Here is a 17,977-nt window from a genome sequence, read left to right as displayed (position 1 = left end):
ATTGAACTTTTTGGCAACAATGCAAAACGTTATGTTTGGCGTAAAAGCAACACAGCTCATCACCCTGAACACACCATCCCCACTGTCAAACATGGTGGTGGCAGCATCATGGTTTGGGCCTGCTTTTCTTCAGCAGGGACAGGGAAGATGGTTAAAATTGATGGGAAGATGGATGGAGCCAAATACAGGACCATTCTGGAAGAAAACCTGATGGAGTCTGCAAAAGACCTGAGACTGGGACGGAGATTTGTCTTCCAACAAGACAATGATCCAAAACATAAAGCAAAATCTACAATGGAATGGTTGAAAAATAAACATATCCAGGTGTTAGAATGGCCAAGTCAAAGTCCAGACCTGAATCCAATCCAGAATCTGTGGAAAGAACTGAAAACTGCTGTTCACAAATGCTCTCCATCCAACCTCACTGAGCTCGAGCTGTTTTGCAAGGAGGAATGGGAAACAATTTCAGTCTCTCGATGTGCAAAACTGATAGAGACATACCCCAAGCGATTTACAGCTGTAATCGCAGCAAAAGGTGGCGCTACAAAGTATTAACTTAAGGGGGCTGAATAATTTTGCACGCCCAATTTTTCAGTTTTTGATTTGTTAAAAAAGTTTGAAATATCCAATAAATGTCGTTCCACTTCATGATTGTGTCCCACTTGTTGTTGATTCTTCACAAAAAAATACAGTTTTATATCTTTATGTTTGAAGCCTGAAATGTGGCAAAAGGTCGCAAAGTTCAAGGGGGCCGAATACCTTCGCAAGGCACTGTAGTTACATGCTCTCGCTGCCATCCACAGGCAAGATTATTGTATTTTTTTATTTTATTTAACTAGGCAAGGCAGTTAAGAAAAAATCTTATTTGCAATGACAGCCTACCAAAAGGTAAAAGGCCCCCTGATGGGAGGCTCGGATTAAAAATCATTTAAATTAAAATATAGAACAAAACACACATCAGGACAAGAGATTTAACACTACATAAAGAGAGACCTAAGATGACAACATGGCATGGAAGCAACACATGACAACACAGCATGGTAGCAACACAACATGACAACAACATGGCAGCAGCACAACATGGCAGCATCACAAAACAGGGTACAAACGTTGTTGGGCACAGACAACAGCACAGAGGACAAGAAGGTAGAGACAACAATACATCACGCAAAGCAGCCACAACTGCCAGTAAGAATGTCCATGATTGAGTCTTTGACTGACGTTATTGAGATAAATCTGTCCAGTTGGAGTGTTTGTTGCATCTCGTTCCAGTCGCTAGCGACCCAGGGATGTGTGTGCTTTGGGGAGCTTTAACAGAATGTGACTGGTAGAACGAGTGTTGTATCTGGAGATGAGGGCTGAAGTAGATAGCTCAGATTGGGGGGAGTGAGGCCTAAGAGGGTTTTATAAATAAGCATCAACCAGTGGGCCTTGCGACGGGTAAACAGAGATAACCAGTTTACAGAGGAGTATAGAGTGCAGTGATGTGTCCTATAAGGAGCATTGGTGGCAAATCTGATGGCAGAATGCTAAAGAACATTGAGCCGCTCTAGAGCACCCTTCCCTGCCGATCTATAAATTATGTCTCCGTAATCTAGCATGGGTAGGATGGTCATCTGAATCAGGGTTAGTTTGGCAGCTGGGGTGAAAGACGAGCGATTACGATAGAGGAAATCAGGTCTAGATTTAAGTTTAGCCTGCAGCTTTGGTATGTGCTGAGAGAAGGACAGTGTTCCGTCTAGCCATACTCCCAAGTAAGCTCTAAATCCTCAGAGGTAGTAATCACACCTGTGGGGAGAGCGCTATTCTTCTTACCAAACCACATGACCTTTGTTTTGGTGGAGTTCAGAACAAGTTTAAGGGTAGAGAAAGCTTGTTGGACACTAAGAAAGCTTTGTTGTAGAGCGTTTAACACAACATCCGGGGAGGGGCCAGTTGAGTATAAGACTGTATCATCTGCATATAAATGGATGAGAGCTTCCTACAGCCTGAGCTATGTTGTTGATGTAAATTGAGAAGCGCGTGGGGCCTAGGATTGAGCCTTGGGGTGCACCTTTGGTGACAGTCAGTGGCTGAGACAGTAGATGTTCTGACTTTATACACTGCACGCTTTGAGAGAGGTAGATAGCAAACCAGGGCAAAGACCCTCAGAGACACCAATACTCATTAGCCAGCCCACAGGAATGAAATGGTATACCATATCAAAAGCTTTGGCCAAGTCAATAGAAATGGCAGCACAATATTGCTTAGAATCAAGGGAAATGGTGACATCATTGAGGACCTTTAAGGTTGAAGTTAAACATCCATAACCTGAACAGAAATCATATTGCATACCAGACAGAATACTATAGACATCAAGAAAGCCAGTCAGTTGATTATTGACAAGTTTTTCCAACACTTTTGATAAACAGGGTAAAATAGAAATAGGCCTTTAACAGTTAGGATCAGCTTGATCTCCCCCTTTAAATTAAGGACTAACCGACTAACTTCCAAGCAATGGGATCCTCCCCAGACAGGTCAAAAAGGTCAGAGACAGGCTTGGCGATTATAGGGGGAGCAACCTTAAAGAAGAAAGGGTCTAAAGCATCTGACCCAGATATTTTTGGGGGGTCAAGTTTTTTTTTTTTTTTTTTGAATTTTACCCCTTTTTCTCCCCAATTTCATAGTATCCAATTGTTGTAGTAGCTACTATCTTGTCTCATCGCTACAACTCCCGTACAGGCTCGGGAGAGACGAAGGTTGAAAGTCATGCGTCCTCCGATACACAACCAACCAAGCCGCTGCTTCTTTAACACACGCACATCCAACCCGGAAGCCAGCCGCACCAATGCGCCGGAGGAAACACCGTGCACCTGGCCACCTTGGCTAGCGTACACTGCGCCCAGCCCGCCACAGGAGTCGCTGGTGCGCGATGAGACAAGGACACCCCTACCGACCAAGCCCTCCCTAACCCGGGCGACGCTAGGCCAATTGTGCGTCGCCCCACGGACCTCCCGGTCGCAGCCGGTTACGACAGAGCCTGGGCGCGAACCCAGGACTCTGATGGCACAGCTGGCGCTGCAGTACAGCGCCCTTAATCACTGCGCCACCCGGGAGGCCCGGGGGGGTCAAGTTTAAGGATCTCCTTTAGTACCTCGGACTCGGTGACCACCTGCAGGGAGAAACTTTGCAGTGGGGCTGGAGGAAAAGAGGGAGGAGCATCGGGGCTAGTGGCATTAGAAGGGGTGGGAGATGAGGAAATGTTGGACAGGCAGACATGGCTGAGTCAATTAGGAATCCTGACTTAATGAAGTGGTGATTAAAGATCTCAGACATGTGCTTCTTGTCAGTAACAACCACATCATCAACATTAAGGGACATGGGCAGCTGTGAGGAAGAGGGTTTATTCTCCAGGTCTTTAACCGTTTTCCAGAACTTCTTGGGGTTAGACCCACAGAGAGAGAACTGCTCCTTAAAGTAACCAACTTTGGCCTTCCGGATAGCCTGAATGCACTTATTTCTCATTTGCCTTTATTAAGGAGAGCCAGTCAGCCTGAGTATGCGTGTGCCAAGCCTTTCGCCAAATGCAATTCTTGAGGTGGAGGAACTCTGCAAAACCAGTCATTTTCTTTATGGGGGCATGTTTGTTAACAATATCACTGAAGATATCAAAACAGAAGGTGTAAGCTTCTTCGACAGAGGGGATCAAGCTAATTCTACACACGACTCAGGTTTCTGCTATTCAGATTAAGTGTCTAGACAAACTACACCCCCCCCCCCCATCCTCCCCACCCATATCCTCATCCCCTATCCCCTTCCTGCCACCTTCCCTGTCCATTCAAGCGCTGCCTGGCTTCGTGCAGAGGAAGTGGGCCTGATATGGGGAGTACATTACTGAACTCTCAGGTGGGGCCAGCTACACCGATTGTGTGGTGATTGCAGAGCGCCAGTTGGTGGCGTTTCGACAACATGAAGACGTCATTGTAATGTGGGAGCCACTGCATTATTTTCACAAGTATTCCGTGTAATGTCGTTTTATTTGAATAACAAACACATTGTCGATGCATTGCGCTCTAGAGTTTCTAGCTCACGCAAATGTTCAACACCTGTCCATGTCTATCTGTTTATCCAGCCAACTCTTCTTATGATAGCTACATTTGGCCTCGGTGTAAAGCATTAATATGGTCATTTTCTGACATTTTCTGACACTGAAATGTCGAAGCTAAATTGCAATGCATTAAGTTGATACAATACAATACACTTTCACACTTAACTATACCTATCAGTATCTCCAATCATGCACTGATTTCCACACCATCCTGATGCACCACGAAGCCACCTGTTTCACCAAACACAGCCACCCATTAAGCCTTAGCCACTGGTGCTGATTGCTTTGCCCCTGACCCCAGGTGCTTGTTGTTTCAGGGCATGCGCGTGTGTGTGCGTGTGTGAGTGTGTCTGTGTGTGCGCGAGCACCCCGGGTGCTTGTTGTTTCAGGGCATGGTTGCCAGTGGGGGATGTGGGGTGGAGGGGAATAATTACAATTCGATTGAGTGGGGTTGCGGTGAGGGGCACACACACACACACACGAACACACACTAACAAACACACATTCAGTCTGTGTGATGGGTTGAGGCCAGGCCAGTCTCTTGACTCAGTGCCTGGGTAGAACCTGGAAGTGTTGTTACAGCTGGGCTAGGCAGATGTGGCGAGAAGTCAATTGACTTAACTGGGGTCAAATCACCTATTTCTCTCAACCACGCGCACGCACACACACACACACACACACACACACACACACACACACACACACACACACACACACACACACACACACACACACACACACACTTCATTATCACACTGTTTAATCACAGGAACTGCTTCAGATTTTTCTCAAGACAGACTAACTTATTGTCTGCCTTGTTGCTTTAACCCACAGTTCTTGTTGGCAATCTGAATATGAAACACCCTGAGATTGAGCCTAGCTGGCTTGCTTCCATAACACGTTAAACCATAATTTCAACGAAGCCGTGAAGAAAGACTGCTTCTAGTCATCTGGTTGGAGTAAGGGATGGTTGTGGCACCCACCAGCATTGTCACAACAGGGTCACTTTCCGTGTGTGTGTGTGCGCGCGCTTGTACCGTGCATATTATGCGTGTATCAATTATGTGATTGACAACTTTCACACTATGACAACTCCTACTCTGCCTATGATGTTGTGTACAAGGTTTTATCTCATTGATGTACTATTTCCCTCTTAGTACCCCAATCCCCATCATGCTATACATCTCTGTCTTTATCTGTCTGGGTCCAGCTGAGATTGGGTTTCAGATTCTGACAGCTCACAGACTAGACAGGCTCGTACTGAACAGACTCTGGTTCTCCATCTCTGTCTGTCTGTCTGTCTGAAGCTGTGTGTGTGTGTGTGTGTGTGTGTGTGTGTGTGTGTGTGTGTGTGTGTGTGTTACTCATGGCGTAGGAAAGAGTCTTCACCTCCGTGAGCCATGCTCAACAGGGCCCACCTGTTTTTAATCCCAGGTCTGAATAGTCCCAGAAGAAGATTGATGAGCCTAGTTATATGTGTCCAGACGAATAGGAACAGGGACAGCAGTCAGCTAATCCAGAGGCAGAGGCAGAGGCAGAGGCAGTGTGTGTGTGTGTGTGTGGAGGGGTGCAAGTATATGAACATTAAAATCAAATCAAATTGTATTTGTCAGATACTTTGTAAACAACAGGTGAAATACTTACTTACGGGTCCTTCCCAACAATGCAGAGAGAAACATTAGAACAAATATAGAAAAACGTAATAACACAAGGAATAAATACATAACTTGGCTATATACATGGGGTACCAGTACCGAGTCGATGTGCAGGGGTATTAGACAATTGAGGTGGATATGTACATATATGTAGGGGAAAAGTGACTAGGCAACAGGATAGATAATTAACAGTAGCAGCAGAGTATGTGATGAGTCAAAGGTTTAGAGCAAAAAAGGTGAATGCAAATAGTCCGGGTAGCGATTTGGTTAACTGTTTATCAGTCTTATGACTTGGGGGTAGAAGCTGTTCAGGGTCCTGTTGGTTCCAGACTTGGTGTATTGATACCACTTGCCGTGCGGTAGCAGAGAAAACAGTCTATGACTTGGGTGGCTGTAGTCTTTGACTATTTTTAGGGCCTTCCTCTGACACCGCCTGGTCTAGAGGTCCTGGATGGCACTGACCATGGGTATGCACTGCCCTCTGTAGCGCCTTGCGGTCGGATGCCAAGTGGTTGCCGTACCAAGCGGTGAGGGTGCAGCTGAATAACTTTTTGAGGATCTGAGGGCCCATGCCAAATCTTTTCAGCCTCCTGAGGGAGAAGAGACCTCCGTTTTCTGTATTCTTCACAACTGTGTTTGTGTTGAACCATGTTAATTCCTTAGTGAAGTGGACATATAAGAACTTGAAGCTCTCGACCCGCTCCACTACAGCCCTGTTTGATGTGGATGGGGCGTACCCTCTGTTTTCTGTAGTCCACGATCAGCTGGAGAGGTTGAAAATGTCAGTGAAATCCCTTGCCAGCTGGTCAGCTCATGCTATGAGTACGCTTTGCATATTTGATGTCTTGTCGGAGGTCGTAGCGGGATTTCTTATAAGCGTCCAGATTAGTGTCCCGCTCCTTGAAAGCGTCAGCTCTGGCCTTTTTCTCAGTGCGGATGTTGCCTGTACTCCATGGCTTCTGGTTAGGATGTGTATATTCAGTCGCTGTGGGGACGACAAAGTCGGTGCACGTATTAATGAATCTCTGAACATTTTTCAGTCTGTGCTAGCGGAACTGTCCTGTAGCTTAGCATCTGCTTCATCGGACCTCTTCTGTCGCTGGTTCTTCCTGTTTTGAGTTTTACATGTAAGCAGGAATCAGGAAGATCGAATTATGGTCAGATTTGCCAAAGGAGGGCGAGCCTTGTATGCGTTTCTGTGTTTTTGTGTTTGGAGTAAAGGTGATCTGGAATTGTGTTGCATAGGTAACATGCTGGTAAAACGGAGGTAAATTGGATTTCAGCTGCCTTGTATTAAAATCCCCAGCAAAGAGAAGTCTCACCTCTGGGTGTGCATTATCTTGTTTGCTTATGGCCCTATTCAGTTCTTTGAGTGCGGTCTTAGTGCCAGCATCAGTTTGTGGTGGTACTGTAAACAGACAGCTACGAAAAATATGCTGTGCTGTTGATGAAAACTCTCTTGGTAAATAGTATGGTCTGCAGCTTATCATGAGATATTCTAACTTAGACGAGTAAAAACTTGAGACTTGCTTAGCATTAGAGATTGCGCACCAGCTGTTGTTAACAAAGAAACACACCCCTCCCCCCTTAATCTTACCCGAGGCTGCCGACCGGTCTTGTTTGGAAAAGGCAGAGAGATGTATATTATCCATGTCCTTGTTCAGCTGCAATTCTGTAAAACATTGAATATTACAGTTCTTCATGTCCCATTGATAGGATAGTCTCGAATGGAGCTCGTCCCGTTTGTTCTCTGGTAACTGTACGTTCACTAGCAGAAGGGAGAGAAGAGGTGGTTTATTTCCACGCCAACATAGTCTAGGTAGGATGCTGGCTCGTCTGCCTCTTTTCCATTTTGAGTCCCTAGGATTATGGCCTGGTTCGGAGTAAGCAGAATGTCCAGAGCGAAATTGCCATCCAAATTGAGGTTAGTGATCCCCAGAAGCTGTTTTCAGTCATAGGAAATTATGGAGGAGATATTATGTACAAAAAAAGTTAAGATCAGGTCCTCCCGGGTGGGGCAGTGGTCTAGGGCCCTGCATCGTAGCCAGGTGCACGGTGTTTCCTCCAACACATTGGTGAGGCTTGGTTGGGTTGTGTTTCGGAGGACGCATGGCTTTCGACCTTCGTCTCTCCAGAGCCCGTACGGGAGTTGTAGCGATGAGACAAGATAGTAATTACTAACAACAATTCGACACCACGAAATTGGGCAGAAAAGGGGGTAAAAAAAAGAAGTTAAGGTCAGCATAAAGAAAACACAAAATAGCAGGGCCCCGTAAAACGGTTGCTATCCACTGCAGCGCCATCTTAGTCCTCTCTCCAGTCCACAGCAAAACTATTTCACAAACAGTCATCTCTATATTACATCCCCTTGACAAATAGAGCTGTACTTATTTTTTATTATTATTATCCTCCTAGTATGGCGCACACACACTCTCTTAGAAAAAAGGTGCTATCTAGAACCTAAAAGGGTTCTTTGGCTGTCCCCATAGGAGAACCTTTTGAAGAACCCTTTTTGGTTCCTATGGGGACAGTCGAAAAAAGATTTTTGGTTCCTATGGGGACAGCCGAAGAACCCTTTTTAGTTCCTATGGGGATGGCCGAAGAACCCTATTTGGTTCCTATGGGGACAGCCAAAGAACCCTATTTGGTTCCTATGGGGATGGCCGAAGAACCCTATTTGGTTCCTATGGGGACAGCCAAAGAACCCTATTTGGTTCCTATGGGGACAGCCAAAGAACCCTATTTGGTTCCTATGGGGACAGCCAAAGAACCCTATTTGGTTCCTATGGGGACAGCCAAAGAACCCTATTTGGTTCCTATGGGGACAGCCAAAGAACTGTTTTGGAACCCTTTTTTTTCTAAGAGTGCAGGGTCAAAGAGACCTTACCGCACATGTATGGTGGCCCATTGTCTGGTTTCAGTGACTGGCCCTGTTTTTGATCACCTACCCCATTAGTGACACAGTATGTCTGGTCTGACTGTGTGCGAGAGGGAAATGCTGGCACTGGTCACTGGGTAGTACTGGGCACTGAGGGGCCTCTGGTCTTACGCGTAGCCAGGTCACAGGGGCTGGCGGTGCATGGGCAGGGGCATGGTGGGGTGTGTTTGTGTATGACCGCCTGGTGGTTTGTTCTCTGGAGCCTCCCGCTGCGCTGAGCAGGCATGCTGAGGCCAGATAACCACCGCTGGGTGAATGGAGGTGAAAAATAGAGGGGAAAAAAGAGAAGGAGAGTAGAACAACATGTAGCGGTAGGAGCAGCGTGGAGCCAGGGGTGTTTTTGAGGGTGACGCCTTGTTCAAAACATGTCGAATTAAGACAAATTTGACAGGGACCAATTATTTGAAGAGGGAATAAGAAACTCAGTCAACGGCATTGATAGCTACATTGATACATTGATATTCACCATTTACAGATGGCAGGAAGGGTGTCATGTGTAAGTGTATCCACATACGTGTGTGTGTGTGTGTGTGTGTGTGTGTGTGTGTGTGTGTGTGTGTGTGTGTGTGTGTGTGTGTGTGTGTGTGTGTGTGTGTATGTCTCCTTCATATTTTACTGGCATAACCTGTTTTTCCTCCAGTCTCACTCTCAGTTTTCCAGCATTTTTCTCAGCGTATCTGCAGTTCCTCAGGTTGCTTTGGCAGTGGTGAAAAGTGCCCAGGGGAAGCCCTGTAACGCTAAACCATCCCCTTTACCGCGCGTGTGTGTGTGTGTGTGTGTGTGTGTGTGTGTGTGTGTGTGTGTGTGTGTGTGTGTGTGTGTGTGTGTGTGTGTGTGTGTGTATGTGTGTGTGTGTGTGTGTGTGTGCGTGTGTGTGCGCGTGTGTGTGCGCGTGTGTGTTACCATCGCTGCAGGTCTGGAGCCAGAGCAGAGCAGCACAGCCCTACTCAGCTCAACCTGAAAACACAAGCAGTCCCATAGCTCCACTAGCCCCTCCAGACTAAATACAGTACACTGCTAAATTACACAGCCACCTTATTCAATTATGCCTTAATGTAAAGCCACTTTAGCCTGATTTGCTTGATTGTTAGAGTGCTGGTGATTTATGAAGGTTCATTTACAGAATGACATTATTTCTGCTAGGTGTTCTTCTGGCCGCGTACATGGACTTTGATTTGTATTTACTATAATGACGGACAGGGGTGGATACGAAGGCAGTAAAGAATGGAAAAGGAAAAAGGGATGGCCGGTGATGAGGATGGTGGGAAGGGAATGAAATGATGCTGAGATATTATATAGCGAGAGAGCAAGAGATAGGGAAAGAGAGAGAACCAGACAGATAGAGAGATGTAGAGAGAGAGAGAGAGAGGGAGAGAAAGAGACAGGGGAAAGTGTTAGTGAGAGTTGCTCCTGGCTCAGTCACTCAGAGGACCCAGGAGGAGGTGGAGGAGTCAGTCTATCAGAGGGATTGTGGCAACGCACTAGTGGGGCCACTGGCCAGACAACCACAGCTTCTTCCTCAGGATGTAGCCTGCGCTAGGAAGGAGAAGGACCAGGCAATGTTTGTCTGGGACACAGCCCGCTTGTTTCTTATGACAATCTCTCTCTCTATCTCTCTCCCTCTCCATTGCCCTCTCTCTTTCTCTTTCTCGGATTCTGCCATTATGTCGTGTCTCACATATATTTGTTAAGCACCAATTAGGCACCATTATATTATATTCTACAGTGATGCATAGTCAACTGACATCCAACATCCTCGCTAACTAGGGCGTGTGCAGCTACAGAGGGCACAACGAGGAAACAATCTAGTCAAGTGGGCACTCTGGTGACACCCGGCCAGTCAGCTCCAGCCATGAATCACTCTCACCCAAGCCCAGGACAAGCACTGAGACCCCACCTGGGTTTAAATACTATTTCAAATCTTTCAAATACCTTGAGCGTTTGCTTTAGCCTGCCTAGAGTGCCAGATAGGTGGGGTTTGCACTTTAGCAGAAATTTGGTCCCATTGCGCCAGGCAAGCTTAATCAAGCCCAGCTAAAGTATGTACAATTATTTCAAATAGTATTTGAACCCAGCACGAACTGAGTCATCAGGATGTTGGCCCTAAACAGCCTGTTGTTCCAAGGCCTTAAGGTCAGCTGGTAAGGGTTACTACAGTGGCCCCCGGGAGATGGATTGGGACCTCTGACTAGATATTGTTTGGCCACATATTTCTGCATGAAAGTGTGTCTTTGAGGTGAATTGAAGTTCATGTAAACATTCCTTTAAGATGAATTGGGATCGGGTTCATGTGGTCATTTTGATTTCTGTTTATTCATGTCATTGTAATTACACAAAATTGTTACTGAATAAATAACAATTTTCTAGGCTATCCCCTGGACTGGTTATAAACAATTAGAAATATTACCCAACACATACTGTAGTTTCATAGTTTCTCTCAACATCCTAAGTGAATGCAGTCAGAACATCACTGTACCGCCAGCATTACTCAGTCTAGACAACCACAACACTATTTGGTTGGCAAATTGTCCCTGGTTTGTACTAACTAGAAGATCATGTCCAGTAATTCCTTCCTCCTCCCCCTTCTCCATCCCTCTTCCTTCTGCCCTCATGGTCTCTTTATCAATTGGCAAACAAGTGAATATTTGTCTGCCCTCACTCTCTGGAATTGCAGCCATTCCCCTCATGTCCCCTTCTTCCTGCCTGCTAATGTAATCGCAGGGAAACAGAGTTGGCTTCCCAACACCGTAGCCTCCAGATAAGAGCCGTTTATCACGCACCGTCCGTCTGTTACTCTGTCCCTCTGTCCCTCTGTCCCTCTGTGCTGTTACCCACTGGGGCTTGTGGAGACCAAGACCCACACCCCAGGCAAAGACCCAGACCCAGGCCCCATCGAATCAAGACTCCTTGATTTGGGTGCTGTGTGCACCGGCCTGGGTGTCTAGTTTGACTGGGTCATGATTTATTCCTGTTGATGGCTTAACCTTTTCACCTCGAGGGAACATACCGTACACTCTCTGGAAAATGGATCGCATTGAGAAGCCTAATAGTAAAAGTTGGCTCTCTGAAAAGGCCAAAGTCATCTAAGAACTTGAATCTCTTAAGCGGAGCAGGCGATTATGGATGAAGGTGTTCTATTGCAATTTGTCATGTTTGCTGAGGGAAAACACAATGAAGTTTGTCTGAAGATCGATATGTTTTCTCTGTTGGCAGACGGTGTGGCAAGGCGCCAGGAGTCTCTCTATGTTGCTATACACACACACACGCACACACACACACACACACACACACACACACACACACACACACACACCCTTCTCTTCCGGTGTCATGCTCTGGCCCCACCTCTCCCTGAGGATGACACATGGAGGACTGTTGGGACTAGGTGGTGTCCTGACCCCTAACCTTTGACGCTAGATACATGATTAATTATTAATAGGTGCAACAGTATCAGAAGGGTGTTACAGTATATCTGACGTCCTAATGGGGCTTTTAGCATAGCATACAACTCATTCAACTATATTCACCTTCATTCAATACTGGGGGTTTTCTGAAACCTTACAAACATACTGCATGCCTACAGTCAAAAACATGAGGATTAAGTCACAGTCTACAGTGTGTCTGGTTAGTGTCACATTTGAATGAACCAAACAAGGGTCTGTGCAGGTAAATGCTGTGGTCTGGCCTAATCCTCTCTCTAAAACAGGCCAGCTTAAGTCTGACTACTGTCTGTGAGCCGTGGAGAGACTGGCTGTATGGGCTACTTGTCTGGGTGACGCTGAAAAGACCTCTTGTATTTCGGAAGGTAGCTAGCTAACTCTTTTTGTTTTCTCAATGCAAGGAAATGTAACAATGTATTTAAACATTGGGAGAGAGGAAAACATTACCTGTGTGCAGTACTGCAGGGACACTCAACAGAGTTAGTTACTTAGGTCAGCTCAGGCTTTCCATGCCCAGCCAGCTGCACAATAGAACCAGCACAGGAGGAGATGGCGGTTCTGCTCGAAATAGAACCTACAGATTGGTACTATAGTAGTGCCAGTCTGTGATGTCTACCAAGTAGTGCTGAGCGATTTGTGCTTTTTGAGGTTGGTTCGGTTTAGGTTAAATTATAAAAAAGAATCACAGTTTTCAATTTCGGTTTTAATTAATAAAAAAATTAACATTAAATGATTAACAATACAATACAATAAAAATAAAAAAAATCCAAAAATAGTGAAAATTCAATTGCCAAAACATTGAAAATATTCCATTGTCACAGTCAGGTCTACATTGGGTAGGCACCAGTAGAAAAATAGGAAATTACTACGAAATAATAGAATATTTAGTTTGTACATTTAGTTTTTATTGGATGACTTTATTATTTTTTATTGGATGACTTTGCAAGTCATCATCTCATCTCTGCTCAGGCAGTAGCAGCCAGCCAATCTAATCTAATATTATCTCTGTGCTACCAATACTGTACTGTCTTTAGTCATCCTATTTAGCTAGGCTAGCCTGCCTAAGAATGCTGCAGAGCTGTCTGAAGAAATCATTTGAAATGTTCTTCAAAGTAGATAATACACACTTTCATTAACTGTCTCTATCACTTTAGTTGTTTTGTAGTGTACATTCCTCTCTCATGCGGTCTGTGTATCTGTAACCTAACAGTAGCAGGCGTAAACGTGTATCCGTCTCTGTCCGGAAATAACAGATGCAATGGATTATGGTCATTGTAGTTAATTACCACATTTCTGCGCTGAACTAGGTTGAATATTTGCTTACTGAAAACTACAACTCACATCAGCCTAGCGTCTCACATACAATGGGGTCCGAAATTATTGACACTGTTGATAAAGATGAGCAATAATGATTGTGTAAAATAAATACTTAAAGTACTGAGCTATGTTGCATGCATGTTGCATTATTTTATACTAATACAATTGTCAGAGAAAGAGATTTTGTTTTTGTTAAACATGCAACATAGCTCAGTCAAAAACGTAGGGGTCAAAACAATTGACACCCAGAAAGATTCTTATAAATAAAGTAGTCAAAAGTGAACTATTTTGTCTCATATTCCTAGCATGCAATGACTACATCAAGTGAGTGACTCTGCAAACTTGTTGAATGCATTTGCAGTTCATTTTGGTTGTGTTATTATTATTTTGCGCCCAATAGAAATGAATGGTAAATAATGTATTGTGTCATTTTGTAGTCACCTTCATTGTAAATAAGAATAGAATAGGTTTCTAAACACTTATGAATTCACGTGGATGCTACCATGATTACAGATCGTCCTGAATGAGTCTTGAATAATGATGAGTGAGAAAGAAACAGAGCGTCAAAGAACATACCCCCAAGACACACGTAATCATGGTAGCATCTTTTAAGGGCTGTCAATTATTTGGACCCCTACCATTTTAAGGAAAAAAATGTATTACTTGTTTAACAAAATATCTAATTTTACTGGGCTTTTAGTCTAAAGAGAGAGCCAAGATGTTCAAATCACCCAAAGGCTACGGTACAAGCTACAGAACGAATGCAGGTGAATGAAGTTGTATGAGTTGAATGCAATGCTAAAAATCACCATCATGACCTCAGATATAACACCCTCCTAATACTGTTGCAGCTATTAATAATGTAACTATGCTGAACAATCCCCAGAATGGATTTCATCATATAACCTCTAAAGACGTGGATAAGAATCACATACCCTGTTCTAGGACAAAGGTTAGGGGTCAGGACACCACCTAGTCCCAACAGTCCTCCCTGTGTCACCCTCTGGGAGAGGTGGGGCCGGAGCATGACACCGGAATAGGCGTGTGTGTGTGTGTGTGTGTGTGTAGGTGTGTAGGTTGGGGATCTGATAGCGTTAGCAGTGTTTTTGGCACCCTGATCAAGGCAGTGGCCCATTCTTATTCAATGTTAATATGAACCACCCACCTCCCCTGTACCTTTGTCAACTATCTAATATGACACACCCCTCCCAGGCCTGTGCCTGCATCCCTATATAATGCACAACTTTTGACCAGAGCCTAGCTACTACTTACTTACAAGTAGTCCTCATATACTGGAGGGGTTAGGGTTAGGGTTTGGGTTATGGCTAGGTTTGGGGATTTGAACACCACTGCCAACTTTGAACACCACTGCCCACCCATCCTATGATAAAAAAAAATGGGAAACACCTCTTAAGGATCCGCCAATTTTTAAAAATTTTCGCCTAAAATGACATACCCAAATCTAACTGCCTTTAGCTCAGGCCCTGAAGCACGGATATGCATATTCTTGATACCATTTGAAAGGAAACACTTTGAAGTTTGTGGAAATGTTAAATTAATGTAAGAGAATATAACACATTATATCTGGTAAAAGATAATACAAAGCAAAAAACATGCATTTTTTTTGTATTTTTTTTGTACCATCATCTTTGAAATGCAAGAGAAAGGCCATAATGTATTATTCCATCCCAGGCACAATGTAGATTTTGGCCACTAGATGGCAGCAGTGTATGTGCAAAGTTCATAACTGTGAACTCTCCTCAAACAATAACATGGTATTCTTTCACTGTAATAGTTACTGTAAATTGGACAGTGCAGTTAGATTAGCAAGAATGTAAGCTTTCTGACAATATCACATATGTCTATATCCTGGGAAATGTTCTTGTTACGTACAACCTCATGCTAATCACATTAGCCTATGTTAGCTCAACCGTCCTGCGGGGGGGACCCACCGTTCCAGTTAAGAAATACGTAGATTTTTTTGCTGAGATGGCATCCTTTTTTGAAAGTAAGGTAGAAACTTCTGTAGCAGTTGTCTTTTTACATTTCAGAGCTTTGGTGAGGAGAGTGGTGGGTGGGTATGTCACTGTGTGTGTGTCAAGGCATCTGCATACTAGGTTTGTTTGCTCTTAGCAGAAATGTGCAGATACAGTCTGTGCCTCGTATACTCCCTTAAAAGACCTTCACTTGAAAAACGAGGAAAAAGTGACAATGGTACTGTTTGTCCCACTTGAGACTCTGTAGCCAGTATACACTTCCTCAAAATAGTCAGAATTAATCAAAGTCATAATTAATCTACGATAACTCAAGAAAACAAATCATTTTGACATTTTTGCAGAGAAGGTCTTAGTCACGCACTTTTACATGAACTGAGATGTTTGGTGCAGTATTTCTCAAGTGAAAAACTGTGCATGAAAACGAGTCATCTCTTGTTGAATGACAACAAACACTTACTTCATTGAAGTAAGTAAGTCCCTACTGTTGACCAATCACGACGAAGTGGCTTGAACTACGGCTTTCCTCAGGAAAAAATGCTGTGCGCAGGAACAGCCAAAAAAACAGTAGCAGAGCAGTGTGGGTTGGAGGAACAAGACCATGTAGTTCTTCAAAGTCAATAAGACTTTAATAATGACTGCTGAATAACAACTATCATTCACATAGATCATACCATTTCAGGTAGAGATGCCACGCTAAGAAATAGCTACTCTATATTACCTCACGGTGGCACATTCTTCTCTCTTCTGTTGCAGGCATAAAAGAAACACTGTAAAAGTAGATGCGCCATGGATTATGGTCATTGTAGTTAATTACCATGTTTTACAAGTTAAACAATGTAAAATACTGGCCTGTTGGAAACTACAACTCCCTACTACAGTACATTGCACAGTTCAGGCTGAATCTGATGTATCTCTAGAGAAACTGTGCAATGTGTGCATTGAGCTCACAGAAGAAAAATAATGAATGAAATGGAAATCAAATAATTGAAATAATTCAATAATAGTTGTTTAAAAAAACTGAAAATAACCGAAATTTCAGTGTGGTGAAGAATGCGCAACAGCGCCTTTTCTACCGCAGGAGGCTGAAGAAATTTGGCTTGGCCCCTAATACCCTTTACAAACCTTGACAGATGCACATTGAGAGCATCCGGTCGGGCTGTATCACCGCCTGGTATGGCAATTGTACCATCGGCAGCTGCAGGGCTCTCCAGAGGTTGGTGTGGTCAGCTCAACCTGAGGCACGGCCTGTACACCCCGCTACCATCTAGAAGGTGGAGACAGTACAGGTGTATCAAAGCTGGGACCGAGAGAAACAGCTTCTATCTCCAGGCCATCAATCTGTTAAATAGTCACCATTAGCCGGCCTCCGCCCAGTACCCTGCCTTGAACTCACTGTTACTAGCCGGCTACCAACCGGTACTCCACCCTACACCTTAGAGACTTCTGCCCTATGTACATAGTCATTGAACACTGGACACTTCAATAATGTTTATATACTGTTTTACTCACTTTTTATGTACGTACTGTATTCTAGTCATGGCTCATCCTATATAACTACTGCTGTACACACCTTTTCTATTCATATACCGTCCATACTGTCTATACACACCATCATATACTTACAGTATATATTTATATTCTAGACTCTGACATGGGTCGTTCTGATATTTCTTAACTTACATTTTTTGGATATGTGTGTATTGTTTTGGTATTGTTCGGTATTAATGCACTGTTGGGGCTTAAACATAAGCATTTTTTCTGCACCTGCAATAATATCTGCAAAATATGTGTACGCGTATCAAATTTGATTTGATTTGGGGTAGAACGAAAGAGAGGAGGCCAGGCCATGGAGCAGGAGCCAGGGAGGTGAGGCAGGCCTGATGACAGGAGCTTCCTGTGGGTCCAGAGTCCTGGACAGGGCCTGTTTTTCAAGGGAAGCGCAGGAGTCCTAATCTGTGGCCCCTGGAGGAGATGGGAGCCGGTGGCCCCGGTTGCCTCATTGTCCCCTTTATCACCTCCCTCTCCCTCTCATGTCCTCCTGCGCTGGACTCATTTAGACAGCCAGATATTATCACCAGACGGACTGCTTGTGTGAGGATGGAGGCTGGCAGGCAGGCTCGGTGGGTGGGTTTTATGCACGTACAGAGACACACATGAGGATACTACACACATACTCACAGTCACACAGCCAGAGAGATAGACAGACACACACAAGCACGCCAACTCACATACACATGGCATGCACACAAACTGAGTTAAGGTAAGCTAGCAACGGTGTCACCCAAACAGAGCACACAGAAGCAGAGACACTGTTGCATGCAATGCACACAATCTCCTATCCAGGGTCAGAGTGATTTTGGCAATTTAGTTAATCAGGTGAAACAGTGTGGCTTTTGTGGGCAGGAAGTCAATCTGACCAATAGAGCCTCAGTTTGTCATGCTGTCACTTCATAATGAACAGCTGAGGAAGTCACACACCAAAACACATGCATGCAGGCATACACAAACACACATGCATAGACATGCAAGCACACACACACACA

This window comes from Oncorhynchus clarkii, chromosome 20 (assembly GCF_045791955.1).
Source record: "Oncorhynchus clarkii lewisi isolate Uvic-CL-2024 chromosome 20, UVic_Ocla_1.0, whole genome shotgun sequence".
NCBI classification, from domain to species: Eukaryota; Metazoa; Chordata; class Actinopteri; order Salmoniformes; family Salmonidae; genus Oncorhynchus; species Oncorhynchus clarkii.
This window is presented reverse-complemented; position numbering follows the sequence as displayed.